At 36.2% G+C, this 6,000-nt stretch overlaps 1 long non-coding RNA gene across 2 annotated transcripts in view; it reads left to right on the top strand.

The window, feature by feature from the left end:
- The first annotated feature begins 1,092 nt into the window (after positions 1-1,092).
- Positions 1,093-6,000, top strand: part of LOC309481010 — a 60,482-nt gene continuing 55,574 nt past the window's right edge. The window contains exon 1 of one of the 2 annotated variants that reach the window (XR_014199827.1): positions 1,093-1,118. This is a non-coding gene — a long non-coding RNA (uncharacterized lncRNA). Of the gene's footprint in view, positions 1,119-1,285; positions 1,319-6,000 lie in introns of those variants that run through there. The other variant, XR_014199828.1, reaches the window with a different exon arrangement.

Here is a 6,000-nt window from a genome sequence, read left to right as displayed (position 1 = left end):
CCTAAGGTGTGCCTTTAGCCCCGTTGCACCCGACTAGCCATATTCATCTGTTCATCTGTGTGGATTCATCTAAGTTACTCATTCAACACAAGTTGCTGTAATAAACGAATGTTTGCGTAATATGCTTTGACAGTGCAGACAGTACAATCCATTTTAAATGCCCCACTTCACCTGAAATGACTAAGAATATAAATAGTATTGTGACATCATACTTACCATCATCTATAACTGTGGCATTAAAATACTTCTCAGTCTCGTCCGTCTTGAGAGAGCTGCTAAAGTAGCGAATCTCGTAAATCCCCTCGTCAATTCTGCTGCAGTTCATTATGATCACTGTGCCATTGTCATAAACTATCCGACTTCCAGATGTCTTGCGGTCGAGCTCACAGGTGACATTAGAGCAATTTAGATGAGCGACTAAAGTGTTAGCCAAAATAACGTAGACATCTAACTCTTTTCCCGATTTGGTGTCGTGATCTATTGGGAAAGTGATGTTCTCTCCTCTTTTCACCACCTGAGAGTTGATCCCAGCAATACAATCTGTAAATAAAATATGTGTACTGTCAATACAGTACGATGTTTCATATACGATGTAAGTTAAGCAAGTATGACTGACACTCACATCACTTTTTTTTTTACTATGTTGTTAACGAACTTCCGACCTACCTGCTACAGCAATTACCAGAAAAAAAGAGAGTAGATGACCGATCATCTTGATTATCATTCTGTAGTCCTCCAATTCTGGTAGTAAAAGCTGTTCTCAAAGTACCTTATCGGATGTGGAGTGGTGGTGGGGACTTTAAATAACACCTGCGTAGCTCAAACAACGCTGACTGGATTTATTTCCCGCGGAAAAGTAAAAATAAATCCCGCCCTGCAGCCGATTTCATTGGTTTAGGTTACAGTGACAGGTACTCTCAGCCAATCACTGACTCAACTGGGTGATCATGTTATCCTATGGTGTGTTGTTCTCGTGGCCAAATTCGAGAAGGTGTGTTCGCCAAACGCCTGAGGCTTGAGCTTCATGACCGGTTAAAGTCGTTTATATACTGTCTATGGTTAAAGTAAACTACTTCTCGGTATACTAGTTTTTCTCCGTTCTGTTATTCTAAACTTAGGCAATCTGTTTTACTCATGTTTTTACTTATCGTGGACTTAACATTAGCATAGCGCTAGCATAAACGAGTCAAATGTTGTACTCCCAAAGAACATGGTAATTTATTAGTTTATATATCGTTTATTTTTAGGATGTTTAATCGTATTAATTTCTACGCCATTTGTAGGCTATACGACGACAATATGAGGACTCCATTAACAGGCTAGTAGCAAAAACACCTGTTACAAACAGTATTACATAAAAATCTAGCAAAATTGTTTATGCATCATATATTTCTTATTTTCTAACCATAGAATATTTGATTATGTACTATTATTATGAGACAATATTTTGTATAGGCTATATATATTATATTTGACTGTAAATGCCATCCACACAATTAGCCAAAAACATCACTTTATATACTTAACATTCCTTTACCTAAGGCAATTTATGGTTTTAAGTGCCCATGTTCACGTACCCTTTAGTTGTGATTCACTGGTTTAGAGATGCATGTCCTGTGTAGCAGTAAACTCTTCACAACAAATGAAAGTTCATAGTTTGAAAAGAAGCCAATCAACTGTATAACACAAGGTTTATTTTCCCATTGACTGTTTATTCATTCAATAAAGTATTCACAAACTAGTTACCAAGAGAACGAGTTCATTTTGATCCTGCAAAAGAAGAATAGCAATCCATGTTGTAAAAGATCCGGGTTATTTCAGCAGAATTTTCAGTGTAATGTAGACAATGGGCACAGAGCACAAGATGACTTCAGCTCAATAGTGTGTCAGATTCAAATCACTATCTATCCATCCAAAAATATATATATTTCAGAATTCTACCCATTTGATGTTTTATCTCAGTGATGATCAAAAGCATAAACACACATACTGTTCCAGTCATCTGCAAATTAAACATTAGAAATTGTCATTTTACATAGAGTCTGGCCACTTTGTTTTGATAATACAGCAATCCATTCACATTAAATCTCAAGAATTCACTCGTATCAAAATGCATTTTGTTGAATGTGTTCGGTCATTTGTAAACATACAGTGACTATAGGAGACAATGGGATCACACTGTATTTTTTCCACAAATATCAGCACATCTGTTGTATTTCTCAGCAAAATAATCATTTGAAGAAGAACAGATCAAGTTTGTAACCAAAATATATCAGTTTGATGATGAGCATGAGTTTCCTAATTAATTTCTCTTGATTTCATGAACTCAGTCTATAGCAGTGAGGGCTTTAAAATCGAATCCTCATGTTTAGTCTCTTCCAAAACCAAAATGAAGCAAAATTGTACTTGGACCATTAAAATTAAAAACCTACAGGTATAAGACAAAAGCAAATGAGGGTTGCTTTCCACAGCAAAGTCACACCAAAACAAAATCTCCACACTCTGAGTCCGGTTTAGTGACGGGTCGACTGGTGGGTTTGATCTCTGTGAGGTTTCGTAACCTTGTTGGCTGGCATGAGAACTAACTTGCATGGGTAACAAATCGCAGTTTAAATTAGCGTTAACGTCAAATCTGCGTGCATTGATGTAATGATAATTACAAATTATAATACTCCTACAATAATGCAGAAAGTAAAAAAAACAAAAAAAAACCATTAATTACCATTCTGAAACATCCTTTTGTAAGCGTGTTTGAGGAGGTGGTTGTTTGTCTCCTGTCGTCGCCGATTCGGGATCTGAGTCCGACTCGATCATATAAGGCCGGATAACATTTCCCTCAGCAATGTCCATCATTACAGGTGTTTTATTTACATTACTTGTGAGCATCACCAAGCCACAGCAGACTACAGCATACATGACCCTTTACCTGTGGTTGGCCTGGCCGTGCGTCACTCAGAAAACAACAGGCCAATCAGAATTACAGTAATTCAGATTTTAATACTGAAACATAACTGTATTTATTTATACAGTATTTTTCTGTTTTCTTAAATTACTTACAAATGTATGTAAAATTATAATTTGCTAAATCAAATAGTAGTTTGTAAAAATCACCACCAGATGGCGCAAATGGACAGTTTTGGCATCATTGCTCACTCTGTAAAAAAAAAAAAAGAAAGTCAAATGACACAAAAAAAATATCCTAAAAAGTGCAACTAAAATTGTAATTAAACATTTTACAGAATAACAATTATTTTACAGTTTTTTCCTGAATTACTGAATTAAATATCTTGACTGTAAAAAAATCTTTAAAAAGAAACAGTGAAATGACTGACAGCAACAGAACAAACACTAACAGATCTCTCAAGACTGCAATATCTTCACTTATTACAATCCAGTTTGACTTTATTCTTTCATACAAACGTTCTTATTGGAAATTAACAGAGGTTTAGATGTTGATGTTTTATTGAAAATAATTAAGTTTGAAGTCACCATTATGGGGATCATAGTTTTCTTTAGTTGGGCTCTTGACCCTTGACTTTTTAATAATATTTTCTCTGGCCGCTTTAATTGTGTGTTTCTAAAGCATGTTTGTTACGGCAAAAGTGCAAGAGAAATTTAAGTTGTCTACTTATTGATCATCATATAATCATAATATAGTGGCCTGATTCACTGATCTCATCCAGTGTCTAATCTCTGAGTATATATGTGAATTTATATACACACACACACTGAACAAAATTATAAACGCAACACTTGATTTTGCCCCCATTCTTCATTAGCTGAACTCAAAGATCTCAGACTTTTTCTTTGTTCACAAAAGGACTATTTATCTCAAATATTGCTCACAAATCTGTCTAAGGCTGCTTTCACACTGGGCTCATTTGCTGCGGTCCGAGCCCGAGCGTGTTTGTTCCCGGCGCCCCCCCGCAGCGTTGGTCTGGTTTCACACTCAACTTCATTCTACCGAACCCTGGTGCGTTTGTGTGTATCTTACGTCATCGCAAACGTGCACGGCACATGATAGAAAACAGAACGTGGGTCAGTATATTGTGTTTTTTATTAATTTGGTGCTATTATGTGCAGCTGAGTGAACAACACAGGTTTACTGTGTGTCATAAGGTGGCTTTCTGCTGCTTGCAAACAAACTCTTTTGAGGAGACAGTGGATTTCCATTAATTTGTTGCCCTGATTCAACGCGCTATGCGCAAATACACTAGAGGCTCACTTTCGCTCGTATCCAAAGTAAATCATCAACACTATTATCCCTTACATGTGTTTTATTTAACTAAATACATAATAATCAGCTAAAACGCATGGGCAGGTCACTTTACTTCCTGAACAAGCGCGGACCCGAGTCAGTGTTGCTTTCACATTCACGTGAACCGTGGCACAGTTTGAGTGCAACTGAACTCAGAGCACCTCCTCCAGGCAGTCTCGGGTTCGGTACCCCAGTGCGCACCCGGGTCCGCATGACAGCGTTCACATTAGCAATTTTTCATGTGAACCGTGCCCCGTTCCGAACTAAACTGCCAGTGTGAAAGCACCCTAAATCTGTGTTAGTGAGCACTTCTCCTTTGCCGAGATAATCCATCCACCTCACAGGTGTGGCATATCAAGATGCTGATTAGACAGCATGATTATTGCACAGGTGTGCCTTAGGCTGGCCACAATAATAGGCCACTCCTACTTCAAACCATAATAACTTTTGTATGAAAGAATAAAGTTTAGCTGGACTGTGATTAGTACTGCGATCTGTTAGTGTTTAATGTTCGGTCGGGATTTGAAGGGTTTCTGTTGTCTGATTTTGTGCGTCACCATTTCTGTGCTTCAGAAAATACTGATGTTATGCTGCATGTTGCTTTATTTAAAGGTAATAACTGTGTAATCACTAACGCAATGATGTCTAGATTACATTAGCTCATGAGTGATGTTGATATAGCTCATAGTTAACTGCAATAGATCTGCATTTTACTGTAAAAATGTTTGATCATAATAATTCAGGAATGCCTGTAAATAAGTGTTTTTCTTTAAAACGATTAATGAAAATTTATGTAAACATTATTTAAATTAAGATATTTTTAACTTTAATCGTTTTTTTTTTGGGGGGGGGGGTTTTGTAGTGACTGAAATGCATGCAGTGGAGGTGTAAAGGCATTGGGTGACTGGTGGGTATATTTATGGTCTGTATTAGTGAAAAGCTGTGATTAAAGTTCTTTGTTGAGAGGTTTTTACCTCCCATCTAGCAGGTAACATCTGATTCTGTGGTCAATGTGTCACTTCCTGATGAAAGTCAGAGAGACTTTAAATCTTCACTGAATGTTCATCAGATCAGGTCGAGGTTCATCATCAAGAGCAACACAACTTATTATAATACCTGATAATTGTTCATAATGTCCATCAGCATCTGGATTTTCATCGTATTTTTCATCAGTGTGGAGGGTAGGATAAATCTTTTAAATATATTTTATTGATTAACATTGTTTAAGTGGATGTATTGAACAGCATTTTCTGAAACCTCAACATTGTTTCACGTTTCATGGGTTAGTCTGGAGAAACATGAAACTTAATGAGGATGAGAAATTATTATTTTTGGTTTTATATGTAGACATTTTATCACTAGTTTCATGAAAAACTAAATAGTTAATTATGTGGGTGTGGTCATGACAGCGGCATAATGTAAATATAGAATTATGATAAAAGCATATATGTAGGGGATGGTGATATGACCATTTCCTGCCACAGTTTTTTTACCATTTCCTTTGTACTTTTTGTATGGCAAGCTTTAACAGCATATACAGTAAGTTTACAGCAGCTTTATTATAGTTTTTTATTTAGTTTTTATTTCAATTTTATTGTAAATATAACTTTTTTAGTTTAGGTTCGTTTTTTTGTAGTTTTTTTACTCCTTGAATGTTTTTTGAATGTATGGATATTATTTAAATAGCGTTAATGATTCTATAGTGTTAACTAGTTACATTTGTCATGTGTAATTAAGGCAGT

Source organism: Leuciscus leuciscus (assembly GCF_965113295.1).
Source record: "Leuciscus leuciscus genome assembly, chromosome: 18".
Classification (NCBI taxonomy): domain Eukaryota; kingdom Metazoa; phylum Chordata; class Actinopteri; order Cypriniformes; family Leuciscidae; genus Leuciscus; species Leuciscus leuciscus.
Note: the sequence above shows the minus strand (reverse complement) of the source record. Positions and strands in the feature narration are given on the sequence as shown.